Source organism: Thamnophis sirtalis, unplaced genomic scaffold (genome assembly GCF_051295495.1).
Source record: "Thamnophis sirtalis isolate CommonGarterSnake01/CBP01778 unplaced genomic scaffold, rThaSir2_p1.2 scaffold_3, whole genome shotgun sequence".
Taxonomy (NCBI): domain Eukaryota; kingdom Metazoa; phylum Chordata; class Lepidosauria; order Squamata; family Natricidae; genus Thamnophis; species Thamnophis sirtalis.
In genome coordinates, this window is record NW_028261383.1 from 67,829,418 (window position 1) to 67,852,848 (window position 23,431).

Consider the following 23,431-nt stretch of genomic DNA (forward strand, 5'->3'; position numbering starts at 1 on the left):
CATCCCCATCTATTATTTGCCTCCCAAGTCCCAGCTGATCTGGAGGAAATGGGGACTTTACAGTAACCTTCCCCTGGAGTGGGGAGGGAATAGAGATTTTACAGTATCCTTCCCATGCCACGCCCACCAAGCCATGCTCACTAAGCCACAGCCTCAGAACCGGTAGTAAAAAAATTGAATCCCACCACTGTAGGGGACAATAACCTTTTGTGTTCATTTCCTTTTGACCAGCAAAGAGACTTGATATACCCATGAGGCTATGGTCAGGCAAAGTGACCTTTAAAAAGTATGTGTCATTTCTCCTGTTTTCATGCATCTCTTCTGGCTGTATATGCAAATCTCTGACACTCCTGTATTAATCATATAAGTAAGTTTGGTATATTGGGTCATGGAAAGATTGAGTTAGATGGCTAATGCTCACATTCAGTTAGCAACAAGAAACAGGACAAATCTAAGGGTAAATTTGGTTGTCTCCAGAGCACTCCTGAAAGCAAAGATAATAAATCTTATCTTCAATGTATAGTGGACTGGTTTCAGCTTTAATGTAGTTTAAACACTGAAATCATCTTTCAATTAATATTTATCTGACTACATGACCCTGGAGTTCATTAAAAATTGCAGCATGAGTTAACACACTAATTGTTCAGTTACCCATCTGGCTTCATATGTTATCAGTATAGACAACTGGAGTGGTAGAATGGGATTAAATGATAAGATTTAACATGAAAAAATAGTAAATCTACTTAACATTGTATGTCCCTTAAAGTCTGCTAAAGACAGAAAGGTAGCATAATAATTATGATGATGATAGATACAAATGTGCATGCAAATATGCTGCCCTCAAACTACTGTGGGGGAGAAGGTTCCTTACTTTCGTGTATTTCCAAGGTTGCTAAATGCAATTTACCAAGCTTTAAACTGGCCCAGATGGCTAATCTTCTGGTTCTATTTATTCTAAATAGCACAATGGTGGGTGATAAGCCACGAGGCTTTAGCTTCAGGATGCAAAATGTCAACCCCTGACTATGCTAATAGCATACTGCAGTCTAGTAACTTATGTCTGCCACTTACAGGTTGATCCCCATCTAAACAGCAATCATCTGTCATTTTTCCTAAATGTTAAGTTCCCTAATGGGGCCTTTTGTGCAGAGACAGTATTTAATTTCAACACTAAGGCAGATTCTGGATTTGCTCAGATCAAGTGGAATGAGCATATCATCAGAGCTCCAGGCAATCTGCAATTCTGTTTTGTAGATTAAGAAATGTTATTCTTGACCATTATGGTACAATCATCTAGAGGCTAGTGGAGTATCTAATCAATCAAATATATTCAGGCGCTTTAGCAAAGACTCAGACAGATCTAAAATGAGGATTGATCAAGGATAGTATCTGTAGAAAAATAATAATGGTTAAGCTCTACAAGTTTAACCCATTCATAATTTTTCTGCATTTATTGGAAACTTATCACACACACACACACACCTTACATATATACATTTCTTTGAGGAATATACAGTATATAATAGAGATGGATGGATGGATGGATGGATGGAGAAATAGAGATAGAGAGAGATAGAGAGATAGAGATAGATAGATAGATAGATAGATAGATAGATAGATAGATAGATAGATAGATAGATAGATAGATATGAGAGAAAGAGAGAGATAAAAGAAAAAGAGAGAATATCTTATTCGTATGCCATATTCCTCAAAGGTGCAGCAGTCCCATTTTTAATGCTTCAAATGACCTGAGATAAACCTGTGACTCCTACTAATTTCCTTGTTGGTCATTTACTTGACTGGTCACTTTCAAGATATTCAAGAACTGACATGAGGCTGCAAACTGGCAAGGCTCCAAGAAATGGTAAAACATCAGTTGAGCTCATGAAAGCAAATGCCGAGTGTTGGTTTCAAATTTTGCCATCTTTTTAAAAACATTTCTCTCAAACAGCATATAATTGTAATAATTTGGACATGACTATAGATGTCCTAATGAAACAAACAAAAATGGGACATCCAGGATGAAGCAGCAAACAACCCATAAACCTTATGCTACCAGACTCAAAGTGTCTCTAAGGATTTATTCATTTTAAGTGCAGCTTTGGACCTATCTCTAGAGAAGTCTTATAAGGAAGAGCATAAAGCTTGAGAGCTTGGGAAGGATTCTATGATACTCTGGGAAGGATTCCATGGATGAACAACTTAAAGGGGAAAACAATTCAAGAAGCTTGGGAAACTCTGAAAAACATGATTTAAAAAACTCTGTTCAGCACAGTACCACTGGGGTATAAAAAGCTTCCACCACCAAACTTATGAGTAAGGGCAAATTCCCTTTTAAGGAATAATAAGAAATATTGAAAACAGAAATACCAATATTATAATACCGTAATACTAAATCAGTAATGTGACTAACCACACCTAAAATATTATGTGTAGTTCTAGTCATCAGTCCTCAAAAATATAGTAGAGCTACAGAACATTCAGAGGAGGGCAACAACAATGGTGAACAACATGCTGGAGATGTTTTCCTTTGCAGAAAAGTTGCAATATTTAGAACTTTTTCATCTACAAATGAAGCAAATTTTGACAGGGGACATGATTGAAATGTATGAAATTATGCATGGAAATTTTGTACACCTAACATGCAACTCTCAGTCACAACATACAAATGGTATTCCTACTAATTCTTTTCCAACCTATTTTCTGCCCAAATGTTATATAACTTCTTCGGTACTGTCATCTGGACTCTTGCCTTACTAAAAGAGCTGGGAAAAGTTACCCATAGTATTTTATGCAGATGACATTATGAATTATTCACAAACTCTAGTCAGCAGTAACCCTCAGTAGAGCATTGAGACCCTTTCTCAGTAGTATACTGATATGTTGATAACCATCCACTGATTAATTGCAAGACGAGCTACAAGATGAATATTTGGAACTATGGTAGCAACCTTACTGCACTGAGCAGATTAAATACTCTAAATCACTAGGGGATGGGTATTTCATGACTTCATGCTGATGTGCTTATGCACGCTCCTTTACGGACCTCTTAGGAATGGTGTGAGGTCCACAGTAGACAGTTTAAGGTTGAAGCTTGGGAGTTTGAAGATGTAACAATGGAGTCAAGTAGAGCATTCCAGGCATTGAGCACTCGATTGCTGAAGTCATATTTTTCTGCAATTGAGTTTGGAATGATTTACCTTGAGTTCGTATCTATTGTTTGCCTCTGTATTATTGAGGTTGAAGCTGAAGTAGTCATTGACAGGTAAGATATTGTAGCAGACAATGTTATGTACTATGCTTATGTCAGACCATAGGCGGCGTAGTTCCAGATTGTCCAAGCCCAAAATTTCGAGCCTGCTGGCGTAAGGAATTCTATTGTGAGCAGAGGAGTGGAGTACTCTTATCAGGAAATACCTGTGGACCAGGGGTGGGTTGCTGCCAACATTACTGCCAGTTTGCAACCTGCGTACCAGATGTGCACTGTGCATGTGTGCATTGTTTAATGTAAATTGCTCTGCGTGCATGCGCAGAACAATTTACAGTAAACTGTGCACGCACAGTCATGAAAATCCAAAATGGCGGCAGCCAAGCAGCAGCGAGGGAACCGGTTTAGACCCAGGCCTGAATTCTACTACCGGTTCGGCCAAACCAAGCCGAACCAACAGCAACCAACCTCTCCTCTGGACCCGCTCAATTGTATTAATGTACGATAAACAGTGTGGATTCCAGTCAGAATACCATTGGGGCTAGGATTTACCTGCTCCAATAGGCATTTTAGGCTGATGTAGCTATATCCTTTACAGGGGCTCAGCTGCAGGAAAAGACCAGCCCCTCTGCCTTATGCAAAGGCAATTGAGGAAAGGGGGAGATAACAAAAAAAATTCTTTGATCTTAGTTCATTGTAGCCATGCACAGCATTGCACGATTACACACGAGGAGCAAAATTTGCCTGCCCGTGTTACAATCTTGTAACCAGGAACCTTTGAAACTGATCTTCATGGAAATCAAAGGAGTTTTAGTCCCAAGTAAATTCTGATTTGAATGGCATAGTTCTGTGCTAAATGCCCAACAGGATTTAACATTAAAAAATAAACATCTTGGTTCAAATTGGTGGTTATTGTTTTGATAAATGAATGAATCGATCAAGTTCCTAATAACTATAACCATGGTCCTTTTGAATAAGGGACTTGTCCTTTGCAGAGGAAGGCAATTTTCTAAAAGGGGAATGCCCACCACTTGCCACTAATTGTAACATAACTGGTGCGTGGTGGGGCCTAGAGAATAATAAGTTAAACAAGTAATTCAGCTTCCTTGCCAGCCGTAGTGCTTTAACCTCTGATGCCTCTATGATACTGTCTGTTTCAATTATGTACTGCATTGCTGTTTGGCCTTTGGGGTTTCTGCGGGATATTTTTAGTTGCTGGTCTTTGGCCATAATAAGGATATCTATCTATCTACTGATGCACATACACACAGCATTAATTCACCAACCATAAATCTAAAGACTGGGGGCAGACATCTCTCACAGTGCCCTAGAAAAGCTTGTGGCAAGTATGGCAAGCTCTGATTTCTTACTCTTGGCTGGAATAATAACTTTATATATAAAAGCTACCTGAATAATTGCACCCTTTGATCATGCCAAAAGTTCACTTTTGCATCTATATTTTATATCCTGGTGAGACATCATTTCTAAGTGATCTGAAACAAAGCTTGATCTCAGAAATGTCAAACATGCTAAAAGAGAGAGAGAGAGAGAGAGCTGGATATTGCAATCTTTGTAGTTCCCACTCTCAAAGGCTCTGCAGTTTCTTTTAACTCCATTAATTAAAGCTGACTTAGAAAAACAAGGTACGGCTTTTGTGTTGCACCCAACTGTACCACTGCTGCGTGTTCCTTTAGAATAATATAGCTTGAAGAACATGCTGTAGCATAAGTTGCCAGGGGCCCAGCTGATCTCTATCCTCTGAATTTTATGAGCACTTATCTGAAGCTATGAATTGGCAGTACAACCCACCACCATAGCAGCCTGGACTCCGGCCAAGATCCTGCAATTCCCCACAGCAGTTTTTTCCCCAAAGAAAGACAAAGTTCCCAGCCTTCATCAAGTGACTGTTCCAAAATCGCAACAGGGAATCAGAAGGAAAGGGCTTTTTAAAGTGGGCTTCACTTTTGAACACAAATAGAAGCTCACGATAACATGAGCCTCTTGTTGTATCGCCTTGTTACCTTAAGGCAGTTGCCCCAAACAATACATGTGTGAAAATAGATGCAGGTGTATTGAATTGGGTCTTGCAGTAGTGAGCATGTGAAATGAAAAAGAAGCAAGCAAGCAAGATGGGAAGTAAAGGATAACAGCTACTTTGCTGTTTAATTATTTTTATTTTATTTATTTGTACCCGTCTTTCTTATTTTTACAAACAACTCAAGGTGGCAAACATAGCCACCACACCTTCCTCTCCCTATTTTCCCCACAACAACAATACTGTGAGCTGGGTTGAGGTGAGAGAGAGGGACTGGCCCAAAGTCACCTAACTGTCTTTAGTATCCTTTCTTAGGAATTAAACAGCTATATCAGTAAAGTCGAAAACACAGAATACATCTTTGGAAAATGCTAAAATAATGATGGGCTTGGTAAAGAGAAATTGTGTGGCTTAGTTGAGCATGACTATACAACTATATATTCTATGAAGCACCCCAAGCACTCCTTACTAGCACTGATGATGTTACCTAGTTTGGTAACGAAACATCTGCAGTAAAACAAGCAAGCTCAGAGAGCACGAAGGACCCCTCATTTCAACCCTGAGCTGCAAATAATTCTCCTTTATTGGTATGAAGTACCCCATTCACAATTTGGGCAAATGAAGTTAGCACTGTGATTTCCCCAAAATTGAAATGCTTGTTAGAGAAGTACTGCTGGATAATGAGCTTAGTAACAGTTACATGACAGAGCCACTATAATTTTGAAGAGCTACAGTCACACCAGATAACAAATAACGCTGTGCCTTTCAACCGAACTTTGAAATTCTGCTAATTGGACAGAAATAGAGCAGAGTGCGGTGCTCAAATTGTCAGAGCTTGCCTCAGATCCCTAGAATTGAGGCATTTGCATTTATTAAGAGACGTCTAGGTAGGTGTAGAAATGAAATACAACTATGTAGTTCCCTTGGCAACCTATCACCTATAGTTTACATAACAAAAGCATGTATCTAGCCAAATCTGTCCAGGAGATCTAATCAGATTTAACCAGTCCTGCTGCTACATAAGTGCTCCCTTATAATACAAAATTATAGGGCAGTTACAGTTTTTTAGCATATTTTTTCTAGACAATATGATTAACCACAGTTTATTTACAGTATTATTAAACTGTAGAAGACAGGCTAGGAATACAAATCAAAATAGGCAAGAAGCTGGGAAGAGAACACCTATCCATGCTAGATTAGTTCAAATCGCCAGAACCATATAGATTACATCACAGGGTTCTGAAGGAGCTGACAGACATGATCTCAGAATCACTGAACGTATTGTTTTCAAAGATCCAGGAGCTAGGGGGAACTATCAGAGGACTGGAAAAGACCTGACCTGGTTCCAATCTTCAAAAAGGGGGAAAAACAGGTCCAGGTAATTAAAGACCAATCAGTCTGACATTAATACCTGGGAAAATCCTGGAAAAGATAATCAAATTGAGGATTTGTGAGGACCTGCAAATGAGCAAAGCTATTACCCGAAGCCAACATGGCTTTGTTAAAACAGATCACATCAGACAAACTTTATTGCCTTCTTTGACAAAGTGACTAAATTAGTGGATCAGGTAAACACTAGTTTACTTAAGACTTCAGTAAGGCATTTGACAAAGAAGATCACAACCAACTTCTTGGTAAGAGAAAAATAAGGGATAGACAGCATCACCACCAGATGGATTTTCAACTGGCTAACCAACCACTCTCAACATGAGGTCCTCAATGGAACTATATTTGGAGTACCTCAAGATTCTGTCTTAGGCCCACTTTGCCTCAACATCTTCAAAAATTATTTGGGAGAGGGGGATAGAAGGGAAGTAATCAAATTTGCAGACAACACCAAGCTGGGGGGAATAGCCAACCTTTAAAAGATACACTCAAGAAACAGAAAGAGCTTGGAAGACTTGAACACTGGGCCCTATCCCAGTTCAGTGGTGAGAAAAATAAGATCCTACACTTAGGCAGGAAGAACCAAATGCATAGTTACAGCGAAGGGGGTACCTGGCTCAACACTAGTAACTGTGAGAAAGTTGTCCTACAGACAGCCACTTAAGTATTGAACCCGCAGTGTGCTGTGGCTACCAAAAAGCCAATGCAGTCCTAGGCTGCATCAAAGAGGGATGCTATCAAATTCACAAGAAGTGATAATATCACATTATACTTCACTAATAAGACCACACTTGGAATACTTCATCCAGTTCTGATCACCACAATACAAAAAATATGCTGGACTCTAGAAAGAGTGCAGAGAAGAGTAACAAAGATAAAGAATCTGAAGGCTAAACCATACAATGAAGGGTTGCAGGAGCTGGATATGTCTAGTCTAATAAAGAGCTTAAAGGTGGCATGATAGCAGTCTTCCAATATCTGAGAGACTGTCACACAAAAAAGGGAGACAACCCAAGTTCCAAGAGCAAGACAAGAAGTAACAAATGAAAAATTATCACCTTAGAACTAAGGAGAAATTTCAGACAGTGAGAACAATTAATCAGTGGAATGGCTTAGCTCCAGAGGTTATGGGTGTTCCTTCACTGGAGATTTTCAAGAAGGGATTGAACAGCCATTTGTCTGGAATGGCATAGTCTCCTGCATGAGCAGTGAGTTGGACTGTAAGATCTCCAAGGTGCCTTCCAACCCTGTTATTCTACGTTCTATAGTTCATATGTTCTCATCTCTGTTAATCAAAAATGTTGGTGTGTATGGCACAACTTCCTCTTTACTCCATCCTGCTATTTGTCCTCCCGAGGATATATATTGCTAAAAGTGTTTTGTTGAAACTCGTCATTCCAACCATTTCCTTTGTTAGGAGAAACATTCTGTTATGCAATTTAAAGATTTATTTTTTAAAAATAAATTAGGAGATCTGCTTCAGAAACCTATTTGGACTTGTTCTTTCAGTTAATAAATGTCTGCACTGTGTAACAGATGGGGAAGAGTTTTCAGCAATATGTAACTGCTGGTGGGTGGTGGACTGTTACAAGTGTAGAAAAGTACCCTGGTCTTTTTATTAGTGAAATGTTGGTTGTTCGTTAAATCACTGGGGATCCAAATTAGGTGAAGAAAGGTCCACAAAACTAAAGCTCAGCAACAATGACATCCAGCATTTGGAAACCATGGGAACCAGCCATGGGAGGGAAGAGCCCTGCAATTAGACTTAAGTTTCATACACTCTGTAGAATGATATCAATGTGGATATCAGGTTAACCAAAGCATGTTTAGATGAAAAAGGATTGGGAAACGAAGTGGCTGAATCACAAGCTTTTATAGCTACACAGCAGTAGAGAATACTAGAAACCATTTGGGATCAAACCAAAAGCCACATCGTGCTAGAAACCCCACTGAGTTTCTACTTGTTCTAGAAACAATTGGTTTTGGAGCTCATAAACAGCCCTCAGAACAATAATAGCAGCTTGTTTTATTATTTGTTAAAAGCAGGGTTACAGTTTCACTTGGAGGATGCAGGAAGAAAGATAATTTTGTGATCTAAAAAGCCCAGTGATCTCTCAGGGATAATTGTGTTAAATTCCTCTTGACAGTTTACAATTCCAGGTCCACTAACTTCCCATTCTGATTATAGGATGAAATCAAGAGAATTTTGTTCCCCCTGAATGAGGGCAGGTACCTAGTTGCCATTCTGGCCATTGTTTCAAGTAAAGTTTTGCAACGTTTAGAATCAGACTGCGATGGAATGTAGTGAGGAGATGGATTCCCAGGTGGAAAGGAGTGCATTCCATAGGAGGAAGAGGGAACTCAGCCCAGATATTATATGTGAGGGAAAGAGGGTGAAGACAAACCTTTCCTAATAGCTCACAGGGTATATTGTAGACACAGATAGCAGAGTACTCAATCTAGCAAGATTTTGTCTATAGGTGAGAAACAATAAAGAGCTCAGTTTGGAAGAATCACCACACATCTTTCTTTGTTTTGGGTCTAATACAAACAAAAATTCCAAAAAATAAATTTGATTTAAACAAAATGGCTTCCACCACCTCATTCTAAAGACATTTACACATTCTCCTACTTCTATGCACCTCAAAGTATCTAGTCCAGTCAAAGTATGACTAGAAATTGTCTTCTAATCTAATCTAATCTAATTGGCTGTTTTTGCAACACTGAGCAAAAAGGAGGAAGAAATACTAACCTAAGATAAGCTGTTGCAGATTCTGCAACAACAATAATAACCACCAGAGTCATGGCCAAACACACCCAAAAGGACAAAATATTACGGAAAGTTCTGAACTGGGTGTTGAGGGGTGGCCACAGGAGAGACTGGGGGAGGGGTTCCAGAGTTACCCCAGCAAGCAAACCAAACTGTGTTGTGAGGAGAAAGGGTCATCATTCCCCAAAAGCTTCGGAGGTGAACCATGGACGCGTTACACGTGGGGCACTTTGGGATCATGAGAATGAAGGCATTAGCGTGGAGCTACATCTGGTGGCCCCAGATGGACAAGGACATTACTGAGTGGGTGGCCACATGCAAACCCTGCCAGGAAACACAACCAGCGCCACCACGGACACCCACTCAGGAATGGGAAGCAACCAAGGAACCCTGGTCCTGCATACACATTGACTTTGCAGGGCCAATAGAAGAACAAACATTCCTGATTGTCGTGGATGCATACTCCAAATGGCTAGAAGTAATCATCATGAAGACAACCACGGCAGAAGCCACTATCCAAGCCCTCCAATGACTCTTCGCCACCCACAATCTACATGATGTCCTGGTTTCCGATAATGGCCTACAACTGACAGTCAAGACCATGGAGGCATTCCGCATGGAGCAAGGGATCCAGCATGTACTCATCTCTCCTTTCCACCCAGCAAGCAATGGGCAGGCCGAGCGGATGGTGATACTAACCAAAGAAACCCTCATCCGAAAGGGCCCAGGGAATTGGCAGGAAAAAGTGACCAGTTCCTCCTTACTCAACACATCACCACCCCCATGCAACCACCAACAAGAGCCCAACAGAGTTGCTAATAGGAAGAAGGCTGAGGTTGCGACTTGACAGATACCACCCGGACTAACTTCCTGAGACCCCTCTGGACTCCGCATGGCCCACATGGGCATTCAACATAAAGGACTCGGTATTCACACACAACTATGTGGGGTACCCGACCTGGCTGGCGAGCCAAGTCGTGGCTGTCACCAGCCCCAAGTCATACCACATTGAGCTGGAGGACAGGCGAATCTGGAGGAGGCATATCGACTAACTCATACACCACCTGGGGGACACCGAGTTGAGAAACCAGGATGACTGTACTGCGACCGGAGGGCCAGAGCAATCCTCACAGAACCTGAGGTGTCCACCCCGAGGAGCACACTCAACTGCCGGCCGGGAAGCAGACAAGCAGGAACCAGGCCCACCCAGTGGCCCAACAAGGGAACTACATGCTAACCCGAGCCACGACCACTTATCTGGGATTGAGGGAATCCAGCAGGAAATGACGGTCTCAGAAGCCAAAGGAACCAGGCTGGAACTTGACATGCAGGCCGCGGAGCTCCAGAAGATTCCTTCCCAGGCAGCTAGAGGAACAGCAGATTTGACCACTGCAGCCGAAATCCATGGAACAAGTGAACTGCGCAGGTCCAGTAGGAAGTCAGCGTGTCCTGCCTACCTGGAGGACTACGTCACATACATAGGCAGGGGATTGGGCACTGTTCATTCTAGGAGGGGAGGGGTGTTATGTACGGATGTACATCAGAAATCTACACAAGTTGTCATGCTCACTGCGGATTGGATGTCCCAACCACGGGGAATTTGAACTGCTGTCATTGGCTGGCTGGTCTGCCTGGAGCTCCTTAAAGGGCGAGCTCCAGCAGCCCAGCCGGTAGAGCGCCGTCACATTTTGCTGTAAATAAAAAGTACTGAAATTACTAGGGACTCTCGCCTGCTGCATTCGTGCCGATCTAACACAGAGAGCAAATGCACCAAAGACAAATTTCTTGTGTGACCATTCACACTTGGGCAATAAATAATTCTATTCTATTCTATTCTTTCCCACCCCACATTCCATGTCTTGACTCCTTTGTCCCAAAGGAGTGGAAAAAATGAAGCTAGAAGAGCATCTGGTCATCCTTTCTCTTGAAAGACCTGAAGCCTAAAAGTCAGAAACTCTGGTCAGGCAACTCTTCATGCAAATGGAGAAATGGGTCACAGAACCAGTGTCCCAAAAGTGGAAAAGTTTCTTAGTGATTTCAAACACACTGCAATGCAGTAAATAGATCTTCAGTAGAGCTTCTGAAACACAATCATAATTGTGGACTTGTGGACAATCAGACTTGCTTTCGAATGATGCAGAATCTTTGTATTGAAGTGCCCTATATATTTCTTTGCACGTCAGAGATGGTATTCAGCAGCTTCTGACCAGTTCTGGAGAACTGGTAGCGGAAATTTTGAGTAGTTCGGAGAACCGGTAAATACCACCTCTGACTGGCCCCGCCCCCATCTATTCTCTGCCTCCCGAGTCCAGCTGATCGGGAGGAAATGAGGATTTTGCAGTAACCTTCCCCTGGAGTGGGGAGGGAATGGAGATTTTACAGAATCCTTCCCCTGCCATGCCCACCAAGCCACACCCACAGAACCGGTAGTAAAAAAAATTGAATCCCACCACTGTTGTATGTGTTTGATTAAATTACTTCACCAACTTAGTATTTTCTTTCCCAAAGTACAAAATTTTAAGTCAATGTCAGAAGATATTTAAATCACACCTTTTATAGTCAAGCACATGGATGGAGCTGAGAGAAGAAACAGCAAGCTTGATCTTATTGTAAGTTCTCTGACCATCTGAAAAAAAATTCTGATGAACTGGTGGGGGACGTGTAAAATGCTTAAATTTGGATTTCCTGATGGCTATTTCATCTTTACTGCAGAGCTCTAGATGACCAGGTAATGGCAGCAAAGTAAGAGTTTTCTGTGTCTCTTTATTGCTATCTAGTGGCTTTCTGGATTTTTTGTAGGCCAGATCTGACAGTCTCTTCCCCAGCCCCAACTGTTCAATTAACTCCATCCCTTTTGGTGTTTAGTAAGATGTGATTGTATCAGGTCTGAGGATCACAGGGAATCAGTGAGAGAGATTGTGAATCTACCTCTGGTATACAATACAAACCTGAATATACAAACCTGAGGCATGGAGAGAGAGAGATTGTGAATCTACCTCTGTTGTGCAGCTCATATGGCTGCACAACAGAGGTAGATTCACAATCTCTCTCTTTCCATGCCTCAGGTTTGTATATTTACTTTTAATTATAATATTAATTTCAGCCTTGATTTCATTACATTTATGTTATTGTTTTCATGTATGGATTGTTTTATTGGATTATTCTATGCTACCCAGTGTCACCTTTGGTGATATGGGGCACCATATAAATTGAATGAATGAATAAATAAAATAAATAAAAATAGTAACAGCGTATTTTGCTTTTTATTGTATCAAAACTTGCCAAGAGTCATTAATTGAATTATCTCTCAGTGTAGATTGAACTGCAAGGGGAATCACACAGCAAATGCATTAAGATAATGCAGCTTTGCAAATGGTGTTGACTCAGGGCAAAATCAATATACCCTTGAAATGCAGAGTGTGAACCCAAAATACGTTAAAATTGAAGGTATTTCACTAAGCCCAAGCAAAAATGTGTTGAAAGAGAAATCAGAGGTTTTGTTTTGTAGCCTTTCCTGAAGAAATAAATAAGACAAAGGTACTGAAGCCTGTACTTCTCCCTTTGTCTCTTCAAAAAATTAACAATTCACTTCATTGCACAGAAAAAGATGGATTGGAACTAGACTTTCCTTTTTCATTCCAGGTGTTTAGAGAATACAACGTGTTAACATCCCAATTTTCTACCCCAGATTACAGATACTGCTGGTGGTTCTTATTGACTTTCTTCAAAAATATGTTGCCAATTTATATTGCTAAGATGTGAGAAGAAGGCATGAAGAGGATAGAGTCATTACCATCCTGATGTAATCCCCAGCTCTGTTGTCAGTGTGAGATACTGAATACATTTTAGGAAAATCAATTATATAATAACTACAAGTTCTTCTCACTTACACCCACACAGTTCCAATGACGTCAACGTGGGCTGGAGAATTCAGCCTTCCTTGTTCACAAATTCACTGCAAGACCACATATCTCAGGAATCCACACTGCTTGCTGGAATAATTTAAATGTGGGCACGTGTAATGAAATGAATGATCAAGCAGCACTAGAATGAATATTGTATACTTTGAATTGCTTGTTATTTATCAACAGCTTAACAAATGGACAGATGTAATAATAGTGTGCACACTCCTTGACCACAGGGCAGAGAAGCAATTAGGAAGTAAAATAGATGAACAGAACTATCTGCTCTCCATGTTTTACTTGGTGTAAAGAAAATCTACATTTTTTTTATAAGCACAGAGAGAAAATCAGTGATCATAAAGTACTGGCTGTCTTAAAGTGTGTTGATGTAATGGTCATTTGGAGAACCACTGTAAAAGGAGTGTTATGTTTGAAGGAGAAGGTTGAAGACCAAAAAATTCATACACCACTCGTTTGATTTGTCTTTTGTTATTATAGAGCTACATTCTTCAAACTGCAGATGATAACTTATCAATTGCTGTTACAATCCTGCTATTTGGAACTAAAGTGCCCTTACAGCAAATGCTTACATGTCTGGCCCTTTAAAAAATTGTGGGGGGGGGGGAGGGTTTTGTTAGCATTTGGACCAGAAGAACTGAAGCAAATGTTTCAGACAAAGAAGGACTACTCACGTTAAGGACTGCATTTATATTTGCCAATTGTGACTCTAATGAAAGTTGTAGTCAGAATCTCTTTCTTTTTTCTGTTGGAGTTTGTAATATGCTTGGATTCATAAAATTAAAAATGTCATTTTTTTTTAATAAACACAAATACAACACAACGAATCCTCTTTCTTTACATACTATAGAAAGTGTGTCAATTGGTTACAAAAAGCTTTCATGCATCTCTTCCACAGTCATCACCTATAATACATATCAAATTATATATTTTAAATCAAATATAGATATTACTATGATCATACCACAGTTTTCATTTGACCACAATTGTTTTAACGTCCTTTTGTATAAAATATTCCAAAGTTTAAAGCATAACCACATAATGGCATTTTGTTAGCTATTTCCAATATCATCCAATAACATTAAATCCTTATAACCTATTCTAAATAAAAATCAATAATAATGTAGTAACCAAGTTTCTAGTCCTCTTTTCCAAATCACTGTTTACAATTTATATCCAATTTCCTTTTATTAAGCCAATACATATATATACATTATTATCATTATCAAACATTTATTTGACTATGTCCATTATCATAACATTTTTTGACCTAATACTCAAAGTATAACTAGATTCAATTCAATTTTTTATTATTAGCTTTTATGTCATAACAAAATTTCTAATCTTCCTTTCATAGTCACCATTTACCATTCATATCCAATTAATTCTTATCAAACCACTACATATGTATACATTATTATCATTGTCAATTATTTATTTAACCATATCAATTATCACTTCATTTTTACATAATGCTCTTAATTTTAATTAAGTTTAACTAATTTTTTATTATAAGCTTTCATATATCAACCTGTATCTTTCCAGTAATAATGCAATCTTATGTCTTTTGCCATTTGTGGAATTACTCTTCTGATTATTCCCTTAATAATATTTGTGCGGACTTTTCTTCGCAACTCATTGCTTGTTGCATCACTTATATAATCTCGATACCCTCCATCTGTTTCTTTAATCAGCATATTTTTGGTCATCAATGATGCTTCTGATAAGATTTCTCTCCTTAAATCCATCAATTCTTCTCCTTCTTCTTCTTATGTACTTTACCATCTGGGGTAGAGTTCCTGGCCAGATAGCTCCCCTTTCCATATTCCACTCTCTGCATTTCCAACCACACTCCATTCACCGTAGATGTCAACAAATTTCTTGTCTTTGTGCTCATTTTTGTCTTCAATTTTTAGGACTCTAGCCTCCACTTTTTCCAATTGAGATTCTCCGTCATATTTTGCTGTTATATGCGCTAGATTTTCCAGTTTCTCCTCAATTCTCTCTGATACTTCTAATAATTTTTGAATTTCAAACATTATCTCTTGCAATGTTAAAGTTTCTTTTTGATGTTGATGTGCCATTCTTCCGACTGGTAAACACTGCCACTCTGGCTTTCAAGGCTTTTTATTAGATTAAGCACAAATTCATTTATAATCTCTCACAATAAGACCTTGTTTCACTTTTCTCCAGCTGGCGATAAGGTTCAAAAGAACAACAGCATAAATACCCCATGCTCTTCTTATCACTCTCTGTAAACAAGCTGCAAGGTCATAAAACACAAAGTCGGAATGATCAAAGAGAGAAGTGAAAGTATGATGTTTCCAAGCCTCAAACCTCCAGCCTCCAAGTGGCAATGTTGCTTCCTTTCCCTCTAATGTTACAGCTCTCTTTGTACTCCTTTTGTATCTTTTTTGCATTCCAGGTTTTTAAAAAAGTAAAATTATTAAATGAAAAAATAGAAAAAATGAAAAAACTCTTATAGAAATGAAAAAAAGAATTTTAATCCATATGTTACAAAAATAAAAAAGTAGTAGAAGAAAAACTAATCCATTCACTTTAAAAAGCTTTGCGCAAATTCCATCCATAAAATAGCATTTTAAAAGAAAGATAACATACTGTCCAATGCAATCCAGTGTAGCTTAATTTCACCACTTATTTCTTCTGTTCTCAAATTTAATTTAGCTTTAATGTTTTTTTTTCAGGCAGTCTCTTTTAAAACAGTAAAGTTTCCTCAACAGCTGTACACACTTTCTCTTTCCGTTTCCTTCCGTTCTGGAGCTGTCCCAACTTCATCAGCTTGTGGCTGCACTTTTGTCGCAGGCTAGAAGAACTTCTCTTGGATCAATCAGCGACTTTGGGGGGTCCCTGAGATCAGCAAGACATATTCTTCCCAATCACCATCTCTGCAGGATGGTTTAGGTCCATACAGACCGTCCAGCAGCAAAGTATCAACTGAGATCTTGGGACTTCGAGATCGCAGGTCATGTCGTCGCAACGTTGGCTCCTCCCTCCTCAAAATTTTTTCCTTATTTTCTTAGCATGTCCAAACAGGCAATATTTGACAAACAGCCAATAATTGCCAGAAATTAGGGAGAGTTCATTATTAAGCAGAAAGTACCTAAAACTACAGCAAAATATGATGCCAAATAAAATTATTTTTTTAAAGGAACAAAACTTTTGAAATTTAGCAGTTTTGTCACTAAAACTGCCTTGTAAGAGACAAACCTGTTGAACCTAAGTGTTTAACACTTTTGTAACTTTATGTACATAGTTTATGCTACAGCTGGAATATTAATTGAGTAAACCAATTATTATAATAGACAATTGATAATAAGAAACAAAACTAAAGAGACTGACCAGGCATTAGATCACTTGACATGCTGAAGTACATCTGAATTGTATTCTGTAATACTACTAAAGAGCAGAAAATTATACTACACTATAATTCAGTATCAGGATAACAGATTAATAATACACCAATAATTGCATGGAATCTATCCAAAGATTAAAATCAGGATTTGAAATAGACTTTAAGATCAGTATTAAAAAGATCAAATACCTGGGAATTTAGTTTGCTACTTAATAGGTTGAAAATAAATTATAAGTTACCATGTGCCAAAAAAAAAGTTCATCTCTATAGGGCAACATGAGCCTGCAGTTCAATGTCTTTCAAATTGGTAAAGTATTTTAGTTAATTCCCAATTTAGTTTGCACCTAGAACACTGCCTGTCAGTCTCTATATCCAGATTAGAACCAGTAGATACACTACGCATTTCAGTTAGCAAAAAATGGTGGCTTGAAGCTTACTTGTTAAACATTATCAAACACCAAACCAATTAACTGGCAAAAAAAGAGAGATAAATGAACAACTGGTAACTTAACTGGGGACTTTATGTTATCAATGTATAAAAAGGCTCAAAACTTTCTAGAGACATTGAAAACAACACTGAACATAAAGCAGCAGAGAAAGATGGAAAACCAATGAGCCCTTCTCTCTTCTGGTCCATGAAGGATACATTTAGGTGGATAGGATGGTATATTCAATAGCTCAGTTGCTTCTGGCAGATCCTTGAGGTGAAATAATTTCCACAAGGTTATGAAGAGTTGGAACTATAATAGCTTCTCTTTCTTGTAAGTTCACAATTGTGTTATTTTTAATAGTATTGAATCATCTGATTTTTTGTTGGACTTTTTACTGCCATTGACTTTTCCAAATTTCAGAGTTTGCTCCAATAACTCTGCCTTCACATGACACATCCATATTATTTAAGCCTCAGTTTCACTGTTGGTTTTTCCAGTGAACAGTCTGGTTTTAGTTCATCTAAAATTGAATAGTTTGTTGTTCTTGCAAACCAAGTAATTCAGAATAATTTCGCCAGCATAGCATTTTAAAAGTATACCTACTTTCTTTATTCAGTCTTTCTGATGAATCAGTTTTCACACCCATATGTTATCATGGGGAAAACAATAACTTTGACAATCTGTATCTTTGCATTAGTTTTATATCTGTACTTTAATATTTAATCTAGCTCCATTATAATATTTCTCTTAGTATCATATTTTAACTTGCCTGAAATACCAAGAAACAATATTTGATGCTTATGAAGTTAAAGTCTGCTGGTACCTCAGTTTTTCTGCTTAGCTGCACTAGCTTGATATTGCCTGTTAATGTTGTTTTTATCTTTGTTTCATCTAAATTTTGGTGGTTTTTTTAGTACTGAATAGTAAATTGGCTTTCATCTTCTATAAGAGAAACATAACTTTAAGTCTTCCTCACTTTAGCCACAACATATCTAAGTTTATCAATTTTTCTAAGTTTTAATTCCAATGTCTATTTCTTACAGATGAGCATTTGTTATTGTATATTGCATTTTATACCTAAGTTAAATGAATAAGATGAGAGTATATATTCCTTTCCAATTTGATTGCGCTATATTCTATTCTTACTTTCTCTTTCTGGTCCTCATATAATTTTTTCCTTAAGCAGATGAGGTGACCTGGAATAAAATCTGCATTTAGCTTGTTCTTCGTTTCATTCTTAATTACAGATGGAAATTATGGAGATCACCCATCCACTATGACTAATGCCACATCCAACTGTTACTACATTTATACCATTCTAGGATAATCTGTCTAAAGTCATCCAAAACTTGAATATAGCATTAGCCTTTAGCAATAGAACTTAGATTTATATACCATTTCATAGTATTTTACAGCCCTCTCTAAGCAGTTTACAGTGTCAGCATATTGCCCTAAACAATCTAGGTCCTTATTTTACCAACCTTAGAAGGATGGATGCTGAGTCAACCTTGAGCTGTTCAGAATCGAACTACTGGCAGTGGGCAGAATTAGCCTACAATACTGCATTGTAACCACTGCACCACCACTGCTGTTATATAAATAGACTCTGGGCTATAAATACAGTTTAATGTGATTTTTTTTAAAAAACAACAACGGTATAAATCTTAATCAGAATCGGCATCAGAACACCCACAAATCCTGGCAGATATTATGATTCCATGGGATTATAGTCTAAGAATTCCAATGATCTAGTGCTTGTTAACATATCTTCATATATTTGTGTTGAGTAGTACATTCCAGCCTTTTTTGTTGCCTGATTAATCTTCTACTGAGACAAAACTTTATTCCTCAATAAATGGAAATAACTTTTTGAAAGAGATTTATGTAGCTTCCTGAATGTGCCAGACAATCTGCAGACCATTGCAGTTGGCCTGAGCCAAGAATCAGTGAAAGCTTAAGAAAGGATTTCAGCAAGGAGAATAATACACAGTTAATTCTGAGCTCTTAAACACAGGTTGTCACGTCTTTAGAATGTTGGCACCTTGCACTTGAACAAATTGTTCTGAGGCAAGTTTATTTTTGCTAAAACAATGTTCTTAAATGTTCATGTTAGGCATATTAGTGGAATTACAATAGTAAGTAATGTACTACATCTTTCTCTTAACATATGACTTTCAGATATATTGGACTACAGCTTCTACAATCTTGCAAACTGCATGAGATATTATCTAGCAGCAAAGCCGCCAGGAAGTCTTCCCACTTTGCTATAACTTGGCAAGTAGAGGAAATAAAAATCCCAATTGACCTCAAATGGCATTGTATAATTACTGAGCATCATTAAATATTAGAAGTATCTAGAATCAGATTTGAACAATTTGGATTAGTCCCAGACGGATCCAAATATTGTGCTACATATATCACTATGCAGCAAAGACAAATTCCTTGTGTGTCCAATCACACTTGGCCAATAAAGAATTCTATTCTATTCTATTCATTACAGAAAGACTGATTCTGAACAGATTTGTTAAATCACTCATTCACAGTTGTGCTTACTCTCAAGCAGGATATGCAGCCTCAGCCTAGCAACATCAATAAATATGGCAAGTAGATCTAGAGGGTTCCACCACAAAACCGCGGTAGACTAAAGCGCGCTTGACGAAAGCGCGTACGTGACATCATCACAGCGCGACGAAAACATCACGCTGTGAGCGGTAAACTTAAAATTAACGCGTAAATCTAAACCTAACCCCCCCAAACCTAACCCTAAACCTAACCCTAAGCCTAACCCTTAACCTAACCCTAAACCTAACCCTATACCTAACCCTTAACCTAACGCTAAACCTAACGCTAACCCTTAACCTAACCCTAAACCTAACCCTAACGCTTAACGTAACCCTAAACCTAACCCTAACCCTTAACCTAACCCTAACCCTAACCCTAACCCTTACCTTTATGTGAATCGGCTTGCTTTAAAAGCGCTTTTTAAAGCGCCCTTTTTTCTCCGCGGTCGTATTTGTCGCGCTGCTGATGATGTCAGGTACATGCTTTAATCGGGCGCGCTTTAGTGGACCGCGGTTTTGACAGGTCACGGATGATGTCAGTTACGCGCTTTAATCGGGCGCGCTTTAGTGGACCGCGGTTTTGACGGGTCACGGATCTAGAGGTTCTGTAAGTGGATTGTAGGATGCTTTGCTAATAAAGAGCCTCTTTGGTATGGTCATTAGGGCACCAGGCTAGAAACTGGGAGACCATGACTTCTGGTCTTGCCTTAGACACACAAAGCTAGCTGGATGTCTATGGGCCACTTGCTCACTCTCTTTGTCCTAGGAAGAAGGTAGTGGCAAACCACTTCTGAAATCTTGCCAAGAAAACTGCAGTCACCAGGAGATATGCCTTCAAATCACATGCTTTGTTAATGTACGTATTGTCGGAGACACATGGGGTGACAACTCATGCCTCATGGAGATATATGTTAAAGAAACAAGCTAGGCTTCTCTGAAAGTTGTTTCCCCCAAAATTATTTCAATTGTAATGATTAAAAAAGATAGCTATATAATCGTGCAACTGAAAGAAAGAATAGATCTATAATCAAGGATTTGAAAGAACTAACATGTAAAATGATGCCAGTGTTAAAATTGCTTTTTTGGCATTTTAATAATCAGTCACATAGCAGAGGATACATACCAAAGAAAAAATGCATTAATATGCTTATAATCTGCTTTGAGAAGCATAGGTATATGCCACATTGGACTATTAAAAATATATAGTAATATGTAAAATATTTGCCTATTATTGCTTTTAAATTTAAGGGTAGCTCTTCCAATAAATATAAAATGAATGAAATTTGGCAATAAAATTCTTTGGCAATGTTTGTATGTTATACGTATGCATGTGGTAGTGTGAAAGTGTAGTCCAGGATACATCTACATAAAGTTCAGATGAAGCACAAGATAAATGCTAATATATTGTAATAAAATAAATAGAAAAAAGTACTTAGAGTAAATATTTCATCTAGCAATTATCTGACTAGTGATCCATAATAAGGTAAATAGAGGTTTCTGTATATATAGGAAGCCTCTCTATTCCATATATACAATGGTGGGATTCAAATAATTTAACAACCAGTTCTGTACCCTAATGATTTTTTTCCAGCAACCAGTTCACCAAACTGCTCAGAAAATTAACAACTAGTTCTCCCGAAGTGGTGTGAACTGGCTGAATCCCACTGCATATATGCATGTACACTTTAAAAAAACCAATAGCTGGAGAATCCCATCAAAAATATTCTAGACATATGCAATAGGTGGGAAGAGAAGGTTAAATAGACAAAATCTTAACAATGACAAAACAAGCATCAGTCCAGGAATATCAATATTCTGATTCTGATTCAACAAAAATATTCCTCCTGTCTTTAATAAGAAAAAAATGGACTTGCCCAGAAAATATAAGATGGTATCAAATCTGCACCTTGAAACTTCCTATTACCAATAGATAGCATAAAAGCCATGAGATTCAGAACTCAAACAGATTTTTGCATTTCCAAACCTTGAATTTTTTGATGCAACATTGGTAAAAGTTTAAACATGGTTATGCTTAGTGGCTGGCAATCTGCAATTAACTCTCAAAATTTAAACCATCAGCTGGCCAATTTAGGATGCTCCTTCAACAAGGATGACAGTTCTCTGTAATGCAGAGCATATGGCCACCTTGTATTGAGAATGCATATCAAATTTCAATCCTTGTAACCAAATTTAATAAGTAAGATTGCATCAGATTCTGAAAGACTCCAGACCCACCAGTTGAGATTAAGTGAAAGGCTATTATGAAATACTATTCAGCAAACTGGAGACTTAACTTTATTCTACAAGGTTTATATCTTCATGACATTCCAATATGAAAATAAGTTAAACTATGCAACTCTTTGCTAGGTAGTCTCATTAAGTGAATCTGCCTAATTTGAAAGGCCTGTTAGAATGCAAATACATTCGAAGACAGATGAAAAACTCTGAATACTGGAGCATAATTCTCCATACAGAATTTAAAAAATAATTACACTTTAAAATGGAATTATCCTTACAAGATGTATTATCCTTAAAAGATGTATTATCCTTACAAGATGTAAGGATAATTCAGCATGTTTTGTTACACTAGGAATTTTGAAATCTTAGACTAGAACGGATAAGTATTTTCTGTAGGCTTTTATGAGCATCATGCAACCCCAAAAGTAGGGCTTGTGCTATAGATTAAGGGACTAACAGCCAAAAAATGCATTATGCTAATTGCATTTTTTCCTGTATGTTGTTTAATAGTGCCATTTTTATCCCAAAGACAAAGCAGCAGCTATGGCCTCAATCCAGCATTGTGCTTTCAATATGGAGCTAAGCCAGACACTGGTTTGTGGTCAAACAGTGCTATTAACCGGAAGGTGCCACTTGTTATAAACAGTCTAGGAATGAACAAAAGTAAACAGGCTACAATTCATTTGGGTATATATGTCATTAATTTAAATGAATGTTTCTTTTAAGCAAGTACATAGAGTTGTCATGAAATCTGAAGTGAACCCCTTAAAAGTTCAGAAACTGCTGCTCTCAACAATCAAACATCATGTATGAGATGATATTTGCTAATTTTGTATAGATAAAAACGTATATTTACCCATATGCACAGTATCTTATACACAGTCGCGAAAATCCTATTTTACAGCAGTGGGATTGCTATCAATTACATTACTTGTATCAAAACACTGGCAAAATCCAAGGAAGTTTCTTTTTTTTAAAAAAAAAATCTCCTTGCATGCTAATGATATCTGTAACTTAATAGATAGCACAGAAACATATCATGAAAATACCAACATGCACTCTTAATTTAAGTAAAAAAGTAAAAAAGCAGAAGTTCAAATTGCACATCCAATTGCTCATTTGCTTTAATGATTCTGAAAGCGATCCTTTGAAGATAAAATGGTTTTCCACCAGTGAATCGCCCATTGGTGGACAACAAACCCTTTACCTGTGCTATGATACCGCTTGCTGTCCTCAAATAAAAGATGTCATACTGATGAAGCCAATTCCTGCCATTTGTCCATCTCCAGCTGGCAGGCTGCTACTGTCTTTCCAGCAAAGTTGCCCCCCTTGCAGTCCCCAGATGAAATGGCATCCCACTTCAGAAGAATCCAGGGGATTGGATTACCTGTCTGTACCAGATGATTGTTTTGAGGAGGTAATCCATCAATTATTAATCTCCTAATGTTCTTCAGCAAGTAAGGAAGGATGCCTCTGACCTATTTCAACCTTTTCTACAGCTATTATAAG